This window comes from Trichosurus vulpecula, chromosome 2 (genome assembly GCF_011100635.1).
Source record: "Trichosurus vulpecula isolate mTriVul1 chromosome 2, mTriVul1.pri, whole genome shotgun sequence".
NCBI lineage: Eukaryota > Metazoa > Chordata > Mammalia > Diprotodontia > Phalangeridae > Trichosurus > Trichosurus vulpecula.
In genome coordinates this window covers 84806285-84823605 of record NC_050574.1, presented here as the reverse complement: position 1 = coordinate 84823605, position 17321 = coordinate 84806285, and the positions used below count along the sequence as shown (strand labels likewise).

Below are 17321 nucleotides of genomic sequence, written 5' to 3'. Positions count from 1 at the left end.
AGTGAGATAGGGGCCTCAGCCTTCGTGTATAAGTGAAGAATATTGAAGTTTTTAACAAAGTACAACAGTTATTTATGTTTTAAAAATAATAAATTAATGGCATGTTAAAAATTAAACTCTCAAAATTAACTACATTTCTATGTGATCATACCCAAATCCAAGAAGCAAAAGTAACATAGGGAAATCTCATTGCAAATAACTACAAAATGAATAATGTATCTAGGGCCTCCTGAAGTCTACTGAAGACTTTGTATAGATTCAATTACAAAGTGCATCTTAAAGAAATAAAGAACAAATTAGACCCCAGTCACTGAGCCGCCGCCGAGGACTCAGCAGCCTCCCCCTCGAGCTCCCTCACCTCCCAACGCTCCGTGCCACCCGCCTGCCTTCTCCCGCCACCGCCTTCCACAGGCTGTTTCCACCGAGGAAAAGGAATAATATCGTATGTCCGCTATCCAGAACCTCCACTTTTCGACCCCTTTGCTGATGCAAGTAACGGTGATGACCTGCTTCCTGCTGGGACTGAGGATTATATCCATATAAGAATTCAACAGAGAAACGGCAGGAAGACCCTCACTACTGTCCAGGGGATCGCTGATGATTACGATAAAAAGAAACTGGTGAAGGCATTCAAGAAGAAATTTGCCTGCATTGGTACTGTAATTGAGCATCCAGAATATGGAGAAGTAATTCAGCTACAGGGTGACCAGCGCAAGAACATATGCCGGTTCCTCGTCGAGATTGGGGTGGCTAAGGACGATCAGTTGAAGGTGTCTGGCTTTTAAGTGCTTGTGGGTCACTGAAGCTTAACTGAGGATTACCTTACAATGAGTAGAAAAATTCCCTTCTGTCCCTTGTCACAAGTTTAAAAACCTCACAGCTTGTATATTGTAACCATTTGGGGTCCGGTGTTTAACTTGCACTTGTGTAACTCATTCATGTAATAAACTGAAAAGAGCCAAAAAAAAAGAACAATGTAAATAGCTTGAGAAATATTCAGTGATCATTACTAGGTCATGACAATATGATAAAAATTATGATGATGTCACTGTTAATTTGCACTTTTAATGCTATATCAAGTAAATTAGTAAGGGGACACCGCATAGAACTTGGTAAAAGTATAACAAAATGCATTTGAAAAAATTAAACATCTTGAATATCAAGGGAAATGATGACTAGAAGTGGGAACAAAGGGAGAATAGCACTTTCAGACTTCAAACTGTATTATAAAACAGTAGTGATTACATCATTTTAGAATTGGCTAAAAAGTAAAAGAGAAGTAAATCAATTGAACAAACTCATGAAGAATCACAAACAATGGACTATGATAACCCCAGGTTTAATTCAGTGGAAAACATAAATTACTGAGGAATCAAATCCCTTTTCTGAAAAACTGATGAGAAAATTGGAGGGCAGTCTTGCAGATATTTGTCTTCGATCAGCATTTTATACAATATTACATGATACTTTTGAAAGGGATATGGAACTTTAATATTAAAGGTCATATAAATAAAAACATAGAAGAGAAGCAGATCATATACTTTTCACAGTGATGTGTAGAAAATGTATTTAACCAAACAGGGGATAGAAGCAATTACAAAAGATAAAATAGGAAACACTGATCATATGAAAAGTTTCTTCACAGGTGACATTAATTCACCAAGACAAGAAGGAAGGCTGTTGAGTGGGGGAAGGGAGAAGGAGACTCAAATTTCTTTGATTTTTTTTCCATAGTGTCACTAAAATGTCTTTATATTGTGGCTTGAAGATTCCATTATTAGGCTTGTACCACAAGTACATCATTATAAGAAGATAGCCCCCACATATGCCAAAATTGTTATAATAACACTTTTTGTGGTTGCAGAACACTTGGGGGACAAAAAGTAGATACCCTACAGTTGGTGAATGGCTAAATAAATTGTGGCATAATATTTTAGTGAAATATTATTATGCTATAAAAAAGTGTAAATGTAAAAATACAGAGAAGCATATAAAATTTTGAATGATTTGATTGAAAGTAAGGAGAGTCAAGAAATCAATGTGCAGAATGAGCACAAAAATAGAAATGGACAAAAAATTACAAAACAATCAAAAGTGAATTTGGTAAAGAGACAAAGAACAAACATAACTCCAAAGGAGAGATATGAGAAGATATGCTCCTAACCCATTACTTTAAAGATGGATGTAGTCCAGACGTGAGGTACATGGCATTGCTTTTGGACTCTTTTCATATATTGAGCAGTTTTGTAGAAGTTACTTTCTCTTGTCTCTCCAAAAGCAAATATTATTTTATTATATGGGATGGCTCTGTGGGAGGAAGAATGTGAATGGACAATATGAGAAATTCTGGTGATAAAAAACCAAGATATAGATAGTAATTTTTAAAAAAATATAATTTAAGAAAACTGATCCAGGAGTGAAGTTTCTCGTAACCTGTGATGTCTATGAAGTATGATATGGAGACCACCATTGGCATGGAAATTTCTCATATAGTCATCCTAGTGTGCTATGATCCTATCCCATACATTCATATCAAATGTTTGATATTAATTATAATATAGAGCTGAAAATAATAAACAGATTTGCATATGATCTACAAAGAGTTACCCATTACATGCAAAATGTAATTTCTAATTTTTAGAAAACAGTCTAATCCATGATGTCATTTGATCCTAATGTAGGATCCTTACAGCAAAATAGGGAAAACTGAGGCACAGAGAGTCTAGGACATTTATCCAAGGTTGCACTGTAGACACAGGACTTTAGCCAACTAATTCCTAGTCTAGGTGTCTGGGTTGTTGTTTGAGGCTTTTCACTGAGTTGAATTGTTTATGTGCCCAGAGGTAAGTTCAGAACGAAAGAAAATAGAAAGTGCTGAAAAAAAATCAATGAGAAACTAGCATATGAGATAATAAGAATGTGGTTGAAAAGAAAGTTGTTAGAGCTGGCTGGACACAGGAAATTTTTACCACTCTTCTCAATCATCAGGAAGGCATCCTAGAGGGATCAGGTTGCCTAAAGGATTCCATTGAACAAAAATGTGGAGATAACTAAGTGCCTTTATTATCGCTGTGTGTTGTAGCCACGATGTTCCCCTAACTGTCCTCTGGCCATTCAGATATCACCTCTTTATGCAAGGCTTCTCTGTACCTTACCTGCAATATAGAGACATATCTGGAAAGATATTAGGGAGGTATTTCCCATGGTCTTAGCTTTGGTCTCCTTATCTAACATCCCACTTTCATGAGACAAAATATGAGTACCATCAGGATATCTCTCTTGGGCCAAACTTCTAGCACTACATCTCCCCCACCCCAACGCACAATGATGAGGAGAGGGACTTAAAGGAAAGAAGAATGAGAGGGATAAGGTGCAGAAAAATTGGGCAAAAAGAAGGGGAGTGGTGGGATACACAAAGGTTAGCCAGTGACAGTTCTCTGTAATACGGGTATTATTCATCTAAATCTGCTTCTACATTCCTTATCCCAGGACGCTAGCACCTGCTTTCTTGAGAATAAATTAATTAGGGAGGAATTATAGGATGATCTTGCTTCAGTGAGGGACCATTTGACGTTATGTATCAAATTGTAGTGTAGCCAGTCAGCAAGAATTCATGATTTCTCTTACTCAATTCAGCAGCATGTTAATGGAAGCCAACTTTGTGAACATGAAAGTTCATCACTTGTAGCTGGTGGCAAGAACAAATTTAGGAAAATCTGCATTTGTAACTGAGTTTGCATGAAGGAATAGATCAAGGAAATTGACTATATAGAGAAATGGAGAAATTAATGAGCTTGAGGTAGATTGTATCTCTTACAGAAGTTCAGATGGAGAAAAAGACTCTCAACAATTCACTGAAGTCACAGAAGTATGTAGGGACTCCTGAGGGTAGTTAGATAACAGCTACCAGAAACTTTGTGAAATAGGTTTGGATGAAATGAATGTCAAAGAAGGAAAAGTGGATGAAAGATCGTGATGGAGAGAGAGTCTAGAAGTGATGGGGGCAGTATATCACCAAGGCAATACCCACAGCGTCCACCCATGAATATGCCGGCACATTTCCAGGTTTGAATTGCAAGATGTAATAGACTCTCTCCATGGAAGACGAAACCAAGATATTCATTAAAACACCAGAAACCCAAATCCATCACAGCAACCAAGAAATCTTTACTCCATCAGGCCTGCTTCCAAGGCATTCCAGAGAACTAAAAGGGGACACGCTTCTGGGGCTACAAATGCACTTTGAAAAGTGGGAGGATACCCTTCAGGTTCTATAGTCCAATCTAAAATATTATACCTGAATGTAGGAAAACTGTGATGAGGTCATGCAAGCAACCTCCCTAACCCAACTGGCAATGAGGAGCAGGACCTCTTGACTGCAGGACTCAAGAGAGCAAGAGACTGTGGACAGGGAAGAGAAGGGCTATGAGTAATTCCCTTAAGAAAACTACTCCCACAAAAGGAGACCAAAGTGCTCAATGAGCCTTAATAAGGCACCAGGAAGCTGAGTTGTCAGGAGAAACTGTCTCACATTGATTATGGTTAATTGGTTCAATTCTTAGGAATTTCTTAAAGGAGATGATTTTGATTCCATGCATTCATGTAGAGTCAATAAAGTAACTTCATCCTTAGAGGTCTAAGGCGTGTGTAGATGAGACCTGATTTGCTTTTTCTGGACACACATCCCCCAGAGGACCCAGGTATTTTCTCCCATAGCACCTTCCCATTCCCTTTACATACACCATCGAGGTGATATCTACCTCTCCTTCAGTTTGGGTTTCATGCCAAAGCTGAGGAATGCAGCCTATGCACCAAAGTCCCAGGTATCCCAGAATGTCAGCTCTTTAATCTTGAAGCTAGTCTGCTGGGCCAGTCCAGGTGAGCCCAGGTCTGGGTCTGGCAGAGCTCAGAGTAAGGGGGGACCAAATGTCAGCAACATGGGGGCAGAGTCTCAGAATAGGTGTAGTTTAGGCAAGATAGTGCATGCTGGGCTTCTGTTCAGGAAGGGCTGGGCTAGAAGATTGACACTAATTACTGGTTCCTAGTGTAACTCACTTCAACCATTAAACACTTAGTTTTGCCAACTAAAATATTGAGTGAAGGGAGGTAATAAAAGCTACGGTACCTATTATTTCATCTTTAAATGAATTAGGGATTATAAAATGCATTGCAGTAAATTAAATAAGTTAGCTTTTTATCATTTTTGTTATGTTTTAAAGCCTGACATTTGTAAATACTCATGGGGCAGTTGACACTGATATATTCCCATTTCACAGATGATAAAACTGAGAGTAAAAAAAGATTGAGTTTCCTATTGTCTCACAGCCATACCAAGTGTTAGTCAGGATTTGAAGTAAGTTCTGTCCAGATACTCCATCTACATCAATCAATATGTAAAGATTTCAACAAGCAACTACTATGTATCACACATTGGGCTATGTAGTGGACATACAACATATACACATACAAACCTCCTTTTACAGAAAAAATACACGTATCTTACATATATACCTACATACGCACACATTAAATATCTTCACACAGATGATCTGCACAGCAGTAGGTTTCCATTTATATGCTCCAGTCATCCTCTAGGCCAATGAAAAGCAACAAAAGGAACTGTTTGTGCAGCCTTACCCCCTTTCTTGATAAATGCTGTTGCCTCACACCCTGGGATAACTCAACCTCAGGCTAAACCTATACAGAAATGTGTACATACTTGACCTTTTTTTTCTCAATGATCAAAATCTTCCCAATCTATCATTCCTACTGAATCCCACTCATTTTCACTCCCTGGCTGCCACTGTTCAAACTCTGCACTTAGCACTGTTCCCTCTTTCTCATCCCCCTCAACTGAAACCTCCCCACCAAATTCCCAATTGAAATCTATCCAAACCTTTGAGTGTGCTCTTTGTAGGTTCTGCTCCATAGATAACAAATGTTCTTTCACTTTAAGCCTTTACCCATCTCACTCCTTCCATCTTGTTCTCACTGAAACTTTACTCCTCCTGATGACATAGCTTCCCTGAACCTCCTTTTCACTACTGGCAGAACTTTCACCCATTCTCTCCAACTCACTGGTTTTGGTTGTAGATTTGTAATACTCCTTGCTCTATATTGCCACTTTCAAGTTCTCTATCTATCTCCATAACTCATTAACCTCTCTTCCTTTGGACTCATTTCACAGTGGCTAATAAACTCTTATCCCATCATGCTTTTTCACTGCTAATCATTCAGAATTGCTGACTGCCATTTAGAAACCTTATTTTCCATGTGCCACTGACTATTCCCTTATTTGCACACTCCTCTCCTCATCTCTGCCCTTCGCTAATATACCACTCAAGCTCTTCATGCACCTTCCATTGTGCTATTTTGTATCCCTACACAATAGTTATGACAGCAACCATTTTCTTTCATTGTCAACCTTTCCGAATTCTTCCATCTTTTTTTTATCACTTTCTGTCTACAGCTACAGTACTGGTTATATTTTCCTTCATATCCATTGTTTATGGGATGACTCATTTTTTTATGGTAGGCATACTTGGAATATATGTTACTCCCTGTATTATTAATGGGAATGGGAAGATCTTTCCCATCCATTAATAGACCTGTGTGACCTACCTGAGTAACGTGGAAGTGTGAGTCACATGAACCTGTGGTGAGAGGAGCTTGCTGAAAGGGTGGAGCAGGAAGTTGGAGTGAGTCAGAACTGAGAGAGAGAAAGAGAGAGAGAGAGAGAGAGAGAGAGAGAGAGAGAGAGAGAGAGAGAGAGAGAGAGAGAGAAGCAGCTGGCATGAGTGAGAGAAGGAATGATTTTCCTCAAGTAAGTTTGTTTGTAGGGAGGCCTGACAGAGGGAAGGTTTGGGGATGGCAGTGCCCCCTGCATTGATAATGTATATAGATTTCTTGGTTGCTGTGATGGATTTGGCTTTCTGGTGTTGTAATAAATATCTTGGTTTCATCTTCCATGGAGAGAGTCTATTGCATCTTGCAAATCAAACCTGGGAATGTGCCGGCATATTCATGGTGGACGTTTGTGGGTATTGCCTTGGTGATATACTCCCCCCATCACTTCTAGACTCTCTCTCCATCACCATCTTTCATTCACCTTTCCTTCTTTGACATTCGTTTTATCCAAACTTATTTCACAAAGTTTCTGGCAGCTGTTATCTAACCACCCTCAGGAGTCCCTACATACTTCTGTGACTTCAGTGAATTGTTGAGAGTCTTTCTCTCCATCTGAACTTTTGTAAGAGATATAATCTACCTCAAGATCATTAATTTCTCAATATAGTCAAATCCCTTGACCTATTCCTTCAAGCAAACTCAGTTACAAATGCAGATTTTCCTAAATTTGTTCTTGCCACCAACCACAAGTGATGTGTTTTCATATTCACAAAGTTGGCTTCCATTAACGTGCTGTTGAATTGTTAGAGAAATCATGAATTCTTGCTACCTGGCTATACTACAACTTGTTACATAATCTCAAACGGTCCCTCACTGAAGCAAGATCATCCTATAATTCCTCCCTAATTTATTTATTCTAAGAAAGTGGGTGCTAGGGTCATGGTAGAAGGAATGTAGAAGGAGATTTAGATGAATAATATCTGTATAACAGAGAAGTATCAATGGCTAACTTGTGTATCCCAACACTCTCCTTCTTTTTGCCCAATTTTTCTGCACTTTGTCCCTCTCATTCTTCTTTCCTTTAAGTCCTTCTCCTCATCACTGTGTGTTGTAGTAGGGGAGATGCAGTGCTGGAAGATTGGCCCAAGAGAGATATCCTGATGGTACTCACATTTTGTCCCATGTGAGTGGGATGTTAGATAAGGAGACCAAAGCTAAGACCATGGGAAATACCTCCCTAATATCTTTCTAGATATGTCTCTATATTGGAAGAAAGGTACAGAGAAGCCTTGCATAAAGAGGTGATATCTGAATGGCCAGAGGACAGTTGGGGCAACATCCTGGCTACAACACACAGTGATAATTAGGCATTTAGCTATCTCTACATCTTTGTTCAATGGAATCCTTTAGTCAATCCGATCCCTCTAGGGGATGATGATTGAGAAGAGTGGTAAAAATTTCCTATGTCCAGTCAGCTGTAACAACTTTGTTTTCAACTACATACTTATTATCTCTTGTGCTAGTTTTTCACTGATTTTTTTCAGCACTTCCTATTTTCTTTCTTTTTGAACTTACCTCTGGGGACACATATGATTCAACTCAGTGAAAAGCCTCAAATAATAACCCAGACACCTAGACTGGGAATTAGTTGGTTAAGGTCCTGTGTCTACAGTGTAACTATGGATAAATGTCCTAGACTTTCTGTGACTTGGTTTCCCCTATTTTGCTGTAAGGATCCTACATTAGGATCGAATGACATCAGGGATTGGAAAGTTTTCCAAAAAGTAGAAATTACATTTTGCATGTAATGGGTAACTCTTTGAAGATCACATGTAAATCTGCTTATTATTTTCAGCTCTATATTATAATTAGTAACATCAAACATTTGATATGAATGTATGGGATGGATCATAGCACACTAGGATGTCTCTGTGAGAGATTTCCAAGCCAATGGTGTTCTCTATATTATACTTCATAGACATCACAGGTTCTGAGAAACCTCTCTCCTGGATCAATTTTCTTAAATTATATTTTTTAAAATTACTATCTATCTCTTGGTTTGTGGCAACAGAATTTATCGTATTGTCCATTCCCATTCCTCCTCCCACAGAGCCATCCCATCTAATAAAATAATATTTGTTTTAGAGAGAGAAGAGAAAAACTTCTACAAAACTGCTCAACACCTGAAAAGAGTCCAAAGTAAATGCCCTGTACCTCACCTCTGGACTACATACCTTTAAAAGTAATGGGTTAGGAGCATGTCTTCTCGTGTCTCTCCTTTGGAGTTATGTTTGTTCTTTGTCTCTTTACCAAATTCACTTTTGATTATTTTGTAATTTTTTTGTCCATTTCTATTTTTGTGCTCATTCTGTATGTTGATTTCTTGACTCTCCTTACCTTCAATCAAAGCATTCAAAATTTTATATGCTTCTCTGTATTTATTACATTTACAATGTTGTATAGCATAATATTATTTCACTAAAATATTATGCCACAATTTATTTAGCCATTCATCAACTGTAGGATATCTACTTTTTGTCCCCCAAGAGTTTTGCAATCACAAAAAGTGTTATTATAAAAATTTTGGCGTATGTGGGGGCTTTCTTCTTATAATGATGTACTTGTGGTACAAGCCTAATAATGGAATCTTCAAGTCACAATATAAAGATATTTTTAATGACTTTATCGAAAAAAAGTCAAAGATATTTCAGTCTCCTTCTCCCCTCCCCCACTCAACAGCCTTCCTTCTTCTCTTGGTGTATTAATTTCATCTGTACAGAAACTTTTCATATGATCAGTGTTAACTATTTTATCGTTTGTAATTACCTCTATTTCGCATTTGGTTAAATATATTTTCTACCCATCACTATGAAAAGTATGTGATCTGCTTCTCTTCTATGTTTTTATTTATATGACCTTTAGTATTAAAGTTACATATCCATTTCAAAAGTATTATGTAATATTGTACACAAAGTTGGTCGAAGACAAATATCTGCAAGAGTGCCCTCCAATTTTCTCAACAGTTTTTCAGAAAAGGGAATTCATTCCTCAGTAATTTATGTTTTCCACTGAATTAAACCTGGGGTTATCATAGTCCATTGTTTCGGATTCTTCCATATTTACTTTGTTCAATTGATATACCTCTCTTTTACTTTTTAGCCAATTCTAAAATGCTTTAATCACTACTGTTTTATGATATAGCTTGAAGTCTGAAAGTGCTATCCCACCTTTGTTCCCACTTCTAGTCATCATTTCCTTTGATATTCAAGATCTTTTATTTTTCCAAATGCATTTTGTTGTATTTTTATCAAGTTGTATAAAGGGTCCACTTACTAATTTACTTGATATAGCATTAAAAGTGCAAATTAACAGTGACATTATTATAATTTTTATCATATTGTCGTGACCAAATTATGATCACTGAATATTCCTCAAGCTATTTAAATTGTTGTTTATTTCCTTAAGGTGTACTTTGTAATTGAATCTATCCAAGTCTTCAGTGGACTTCAGGAGGCCAATAGATATATTATGCATTTTGTAGTTACTTGCAATGAGATTTCCCTATATTATTATTGCTTCTTGGATTTGGGTATGATCACATAGAAATGTAGTTAATTTTGAGAGTTTACTTTTTAGCATGCCATTGATTTATTATTTTTAAAACATAAATGAGTGTTGTACTTTGGTAAAAACTTCAATATTCTTTCACTTATACATAAAGGCAGAAGCCTCCATTTCACTTTTGAAAGACAGAGCAAAGAGAAAGGAGGTAAGGGAGGAAGAGTCTGGTATGATAGGTGAAATTCTGAGAAATGACAAAAATAAGGGTAGAAACTAAAGCCCAAGATGTTAGTGGAATAAGATAAATCAGGGTGTTATGATAAAAAGGAGACAGAGGTAAGGAGAAGAGTAGATGGTAAAGTCAAAAGACATTTACAAAGAAAAGGTAAGGGATGCAAGGGGATGGATTCAACTTGAAAGAGAAAGGGAGCCACAACTTTCAATTTGAGGGGTAGGATTTGAGGGAGAAAAGGAAATTCCAAAGTGTCTGGGATTACATTATATTTCAAGATAGGTTACAGCAATGCTTCCTGAACACTCCACACACCCTTAAGCCCCAGGATACAATATCTACCCTCACACCAACACTTGTATCTTTTTGTCAGGATGATTCACTTTCTACATTGCGGTTTATCTTGAATTGGTTGAAATACAATCACTGCAGATACAATAGGAACCCAGTCCCAAACTTGTGAACATCACTGGGAATTTCTTTACTTCCTCAGGCAAAGGGAACATCCACTTCTAAGTCAGTCAGGAGAAATAGGAGGGAACAAGGCTCTTGAGCTATAAATGAATTTGGGAATATGGGAAGGGTACCCTAGAGGTTCTACAGTAAAATACTCCAACATCAAACCTAAATGCAAGACACTTATGATGGTGCCACGCAAGGGACATCCATACCCCCACACACAATGAGGACTAGAATCACATGCCTACAGGACTTAAGGGAGCAAGTGGCAGTGGGCTGAGAAAAGAGAAGGATTATGGGTAATTCCATTAAGAAGAAACCCAGGAATAGAGACCAAGAGGTTTAATAACCTTTAATAAGAAACCAGGAAGTTGAGTTTAGTCAGGAGAAAGTACTTGCACTAACTGTAGTGAATTGTTTTAGTTCATAGAAGTTTCTCAAAGAAGGTGCTTTGAGCCTAGGTCTTGATGGGACTTATCCTTAGATGTCTGCCTGGGGGCCTACGTGACTTGGTTTTCTAGACAGGAATAACCCAAAGGAGCCAGGTATTCTCCCTCACAGCACCTTTCCATTCCCCTTCCCAAAGCATCTAGGTGAGATCTACTTCTGTCATTCAGCTTGGGTTTCATTCCACAGCTGAGGATTGCAGCCTCAACCTAAAGTCCCAGGTATCCCAGGACTTCCCCACTTTCATCCTGAAGCTCTTCTGTTGGACCAGTCCAGGTCTGCATCTGGCAGAGTTCAGGGTAAAGGGAGAGCAAAAGTCAGCAACATGGGGTCAGAGTCACAGAACAGGCATTCAAGTTAGGCAATCTAGTGCATGCTGGGTTTGTGTTCAGGAAGGGCTGGGTTGGAAGCCTCTGACACTTTTGCTTTCCTGGTATAAGTCACTTCACCCTTTAAAGGCTCAGTTTTTCTAATTTAAATATTGAGGGGAGGGTTTAATAATAACTGTGCTACCTTGTAACAACAATGTTATTTGCAGCTACTGTAACTGTGCAAGGCCAATAACACCAGCACATAGGAGGGCTACTAGCACATATTCTTTCATCTGCTTTTCCAAGGAAAGCAAATTTAAGGGGTTTACAGACTTACTTTAATTAAACACACACACATACACATCTATCATTCACTTAGTGCAGGGGAAAAAGTCAGCAACCTGTACTTCACAGCAAACACAAACTAAAATTACAAATAGAGAAAATATAAACAGATCAACCTACAGGCTTCTGTCTGAGCATAGCAATACACAGGTAGTTACCAGAGAGAAAAGCACAAACATGTGAGTTTTTCAAAGATGGCGAGCTCCTTAATGGCTACCCAGAGTCTCATCTGATCAAATCACAAAACACCCTTCCAGTGAGTAAGCCTCCAAAGCAAAACCTCTCCTCCCACAGTTCTGAAAGTCCTAGCTTAATGGCTGCCCAGAGTACGTCTACCCTTTTCAAGGCCCAAGGGATTCAACACATCTCATGACCTAACTAGCAAAAGGGTGTGGGCCTTCCTATAACCAAAGGCAAGACTCAATGAAAGGCACTTGATTGCCTTGGTGCTGAGAAGAACTCCAAAAGGAAAAAAAAAAACAGCAAAAAGTCCCACTTTGCTTGCCCATGCTTATTCCATCAGGCATAAATGAGTTAAGGATTATAAAATGCATTGTAGTAAATTAAGCAGTAAATGAGTCAACCTTTAAAATTTTTATTATTGTTTTAAAGATTGACTTATTTGCAAATATTTGTGGGGCAGTTAACACTGATATTATTCTTATTTTACAGATGTCAAAACTGAGAGTAAAAAGATTAATTGATCGTCCTATCATCTCATAGGCATCCCTCAAGTTAGTCAGGGTGTGAAGCAAGTTTTGTCCAACTCCATGGCAAGGGTTGTTTCCATTTCATAGATGTTATCCCTTAGTAAAATAATAATACTGAACCAAATGGACTTTAATGTGATTTTTGATATCAAACATAATAGAGTTCTATGATACCATCATTCTCCTTACTTTGATGACTCCACTTTTAATTGGAATATTAATGAGTTGCTGAACTTCCCTTAATCTTCCTTAGGTGGGAAAAAAAGAATCCAAGTATCCTTAGGCTTCAATAATGGACAGCAAAGTTCTGTGACTTCCCAGTAAACCCTATCTAGAGTCTATGACAGTCAAATCTGTATGTTCTTAGCCTCTGTTAAAAACTGCAACTTGATAAAGGGATTTATAACTCCCACCATCAGAGTCACATCCCAATTAACACTGGTCATTTTGCCAAGTGATAACTGCCCTGCTGGGCAGTTCTAGAAGATGCAAAATGCTCCCTGATGGAAATTGGAAAGAAAATACCTAGCATATCTCAGTTTTCATAAAGCATATCCTAAGAGACAGAAGGAACCAAGATATTGTTATGATAGTATATGTGTGGCCTTAGGCAAATCACTTATGACATGGGCCCAGTCTCCCCAACTAGATGTGGATGTGAGTGGACCAATTCTAATGGTTTTACAAGCCTTCTAAATCCTAAAATCTTTGATCCAAGGAAATTTACGTTAACATGAAGCTACAGACCTAAAAGAGGGAAAAGAAAAGCTCAGTTAAAGATAGTCTATATCAAAGTCACCTCTGAAAGAATAAAGTATTCATCTCCCAGTAGTCAGTAAGTGAATTCTCTGATGCCTGAAGAAACCTTAAAGGTTTCTAAAGGGTGGTTTCTTAAGTGTCTCCTCAGGAATGTATTCACTATGCCAATGGCCTATGCCTAGATCAGACAAGTCTCAGTGGCTTGTATCCTCTCATATCTAGCCACTCCACAATTGATAACTTCCTCTCTCCTCAAATTCCACTGAACCTACTTGAACTGATCGTGCTCTATAGCTAACAAACTCTTCTCAACTCTAGAACTCTTCACTTCATACACTTTTCCCTTTATTCCTTCCTTGGAAACAACCTTCCCTGCAGAAGACTCTGCCTGCCTAATTATATTTCCCAGAATAATTTGATCATTCTCTCATGATTACTGATAATAATTCATCAGGATGAGAGATGGTCTATTCCTTATTGATGAAAGTTCCAGGCCCTAGTCCAGTGGTCTTCATCTTATTAATGATCCTCTTTTAATATTGTAGCCAGAATGGACTTTGTTTTCTTTGAATGACTCAGCTCGCCTTGTTGAGCTTCCCTGGACGCTGGGGCTTGCTCTTCCGGGGCAGGACCAGAGCTTCCTGTGTGATGAGTCGTGGCGCTGGCTGAGGGGAGGTGTGTTAACGTGGTCTACGCTGGGGGAGGGGCCAAGTCAAGAACCAATCGGCCCTGGTCGTTCAGGCTGCGCTTGATGATGTCAAAAACTCTATAAGAGGGGAGAGGACAGCTTGAAAATCCTCCTTTCCTTTTCCGGTTGGAGCCAGAGACACCTACAGCTGAAGCTGAGCTGCCGGTAGCAGAGCTGACTAGAGGCTAGTGGGTAATCTTCTTACCGTAGAGGGGAAGCATGTATACGATTTTGCCTTATACCATCTCGCTTCTCTGTGGCCTTCTGATTACCCTTGTAAGGCGGACTTATTGGGCCTGGAAGCTTTTGATGAAAATATCAAAATGGGGACGCTGGTTTGTGGGCTTGTTATTGTGGAGTGTAAATACATGCTTTAGTTCTCCTGCCTTCTGCCTAGAGAATTCCTTATATCCTGCGGTTCCGGACCTTTTAGGCACATATGAGATTCTCTTTGAAATCATAAATTCTGCCTTCCTAATATAAATATCCATTTAGTTCATCTGTTTTTCTTGCCCAGGACACTTTCAAGTTGAGCTTACTTGATCCTTCCTTAAAAGTGCAGTCTCTTTCTCACAGGTTTCTTCTCTCTCCCACTACTTTCATGTAGGCTCTAAAATAATCATGATTACATTATTTCATACACTCAACAAACATTTATTAATCATTTCATGAAGGCAAGAGACTAGGTTAGGTCTTTGAATACAAAGATATACAATATCATCCCTGTCTTGAAGCTTATATTCTACAATACCCTTTCACCCTTAGCCCTGGTGTACCTTCCTTGTACCTCTTCAATCATTTCCAGCCTACAAGACCTTGTTCACAACATTATTTATGCTTGAAAAGTACATGCCCCAAGATCAAATGTCATCTCTTAAAAAGTGCCTTTCCTGATTTTTTTCCTTCACTAGAAATTATTTCTCTATTTTCAAAGTGGAATGCTTGTATGAATTTGTCCTATATTGCTTTCGTTTGCTTTTGTAACAATATTTATGTTTTATGGGGATGTATTTACCCTTCTATCACCCTTAGAGTTTGTTATTTACTGCATACAATAAATATATGATAATTATACAACTGAATTACTTCAGTAACAATTGATTTTCCTATCCCTGCCTATATACCACAGAAGAGTAAATAAGCTACTTGGAATTAACTGAAAAATATCATTTCAAGTTGACACATTTTTTGCTTTAATTTTAGCAAAATTAGATGAGATGTACAAGAGGATTAATCAAGTGGATAAATCCTAAAATATAGATCATCAACCAAGAAAGAAAGAATGTATTGAAATATTTGGAAATCTCAACAAATATTTTGTTCTCCAAGCAGCAATTCCTGGAACCTGGAAGCAGAAAATGATGATTATGCCTAAGGATGACATGATGAATATTTGAGGGAAGCTCCTAGAGATCTATAGCAAAATGTAGACAGATACTTACAATTTTTGGGAAGCAGGTTCACTAATATTTCCAGGATTGAGAAAAAATGTCTGAATCTTCAAGGGGAAATTTCAAAGCAGGTGGAATTTCAAGATGAACCTTTGCAAGTCTGTGGAAGAGTGGTTCCTCATGAAAATCTGGGTGAAGTTGCTATGAATAAATGATAAAACTAGGAAAAATCCTTCATCCGTAGAAAATGGTTATGACCAGAAACTTGTGGAAGCCTTGTCTCACATGGTCCAACAAGCTTCTCAATGGGACAAGGGGATGGAAATCTGTCACAATAAGCAACAAAGTGATTCTATGAATCAGAAAGCCACGGATATGGAGATGATAAGCAATTGTCCACTTGAAAATCACATTGACGTATCTACTCAAGAATTCCTATTGGCTAAAAATATGGATTCCATCTTTAGAAAGCATTTTCTTCACTTCTCCCAACCTGATAAACATAAGAAACCATAAAGTAGAGAGAATTGATAAGTGTAATGATGGTGGCAAAAGTTTCAATTATAACTCAAAACTGAATATTCATCAAAAATTCCCCACTGAAAATAAGCTCTACATATGCGATAAGTGTGGGAAGAGTCTCCATCAAAAGACCAATGTACTTCCTCATTGCAGAATCCACACAGGAGAGAAACCATACATATATGATGAGTATGGAAAGACATTCAGTCAGAAGACAAATCTACTTATGCATTACAGAGTCCACACAAGAGAGAAACCATACACATATGATGAGTGTGGAAAGACATTCAGTCAGAAGACAAGTGTTACAGAGTCCACACAGGAGAGAAACCATACATATGTGATGAATGTGGGAAGACGTGCAGTCTGAAGACAAATATGGTTGATCCCCACAGAGTCCATACAGGAGAAAATGGTTATAACCAGAAAACTGTGGAACCCTTGTCTCACATGGTCTGACAAGTGTGGGAAGATTTCAGTATGTCTTCTTACTCATCACAAAATGATTACTGGAAAGAAACCATACATATGTGATGAGTGTGGGAACAGTTTCAGTCATAAGTTAAGTCTAGTAGTTCCTTACAGAGTCCATAGAGGGGAAAAACCATACATATGTGATGGATGTGGGAAGAAGTTCAGTCATAAAACAAATCTAGTTGATCACCACAGAGTTCATACAGGACAGAAACCATACATATATGATGACTGTATGAAAAGTTTCAGTTATAAGGCAAGTCTAGTTGTTCATCAGAGTCCATACTGGAGGGAAAACATACATATGTGATAAGTGTGGGAAGAGTTTCAGTCAGAAGGAATGTCTTCTTACTCATCACAGAGTCCATGCAGGTGAGAAGCCACATATATGAGTTTGGGGAAAGTTTCCACGATAATGCAAATCTAAATGCTCATCAAATGGTCCACAAAGAAGAGAAACCCTATACATGTAATGAATGTAGGAAAGGATTTAGTAAGAAGTCAAATCTACGTTCACATCTCAGAGTTCACACAAGAGAGAAATGCAATTCATGTAATAAGTGTGAGAGGATTCTGCTAAAAGTTTGCATTTGATATACATAAGAGAGTTCATAACATAGTAGAAATGTCCTCTATATGTACAGACTAGAAGAGATTTTGTTCAAAAAATTCTCTTCATTTTCATAGGAGAGTCCACACAGGAGGGAAGCCCTATATTTGTGATGAATGTGGGAAGGAACTCTATAAAAAATCAGCTCTTAGGAATCACAGAGTCCACACAGGAGAGAAGCTCTA

At 38.2% G+C, this 17321-nt stretch overlaps 1 pseudogene; it reads left to right on the top strand.

Annotated features, from left to right (window-relative positions):
• Window positions 1-444: 444 nt before the first annotated feature.
• LOC118840251 lies at window positions 445-785 on the top strand (annotated as a pseudogene).
• The last annotated feature ends 16536 nt before the right edge of the window (window positions 786-17321 follow it).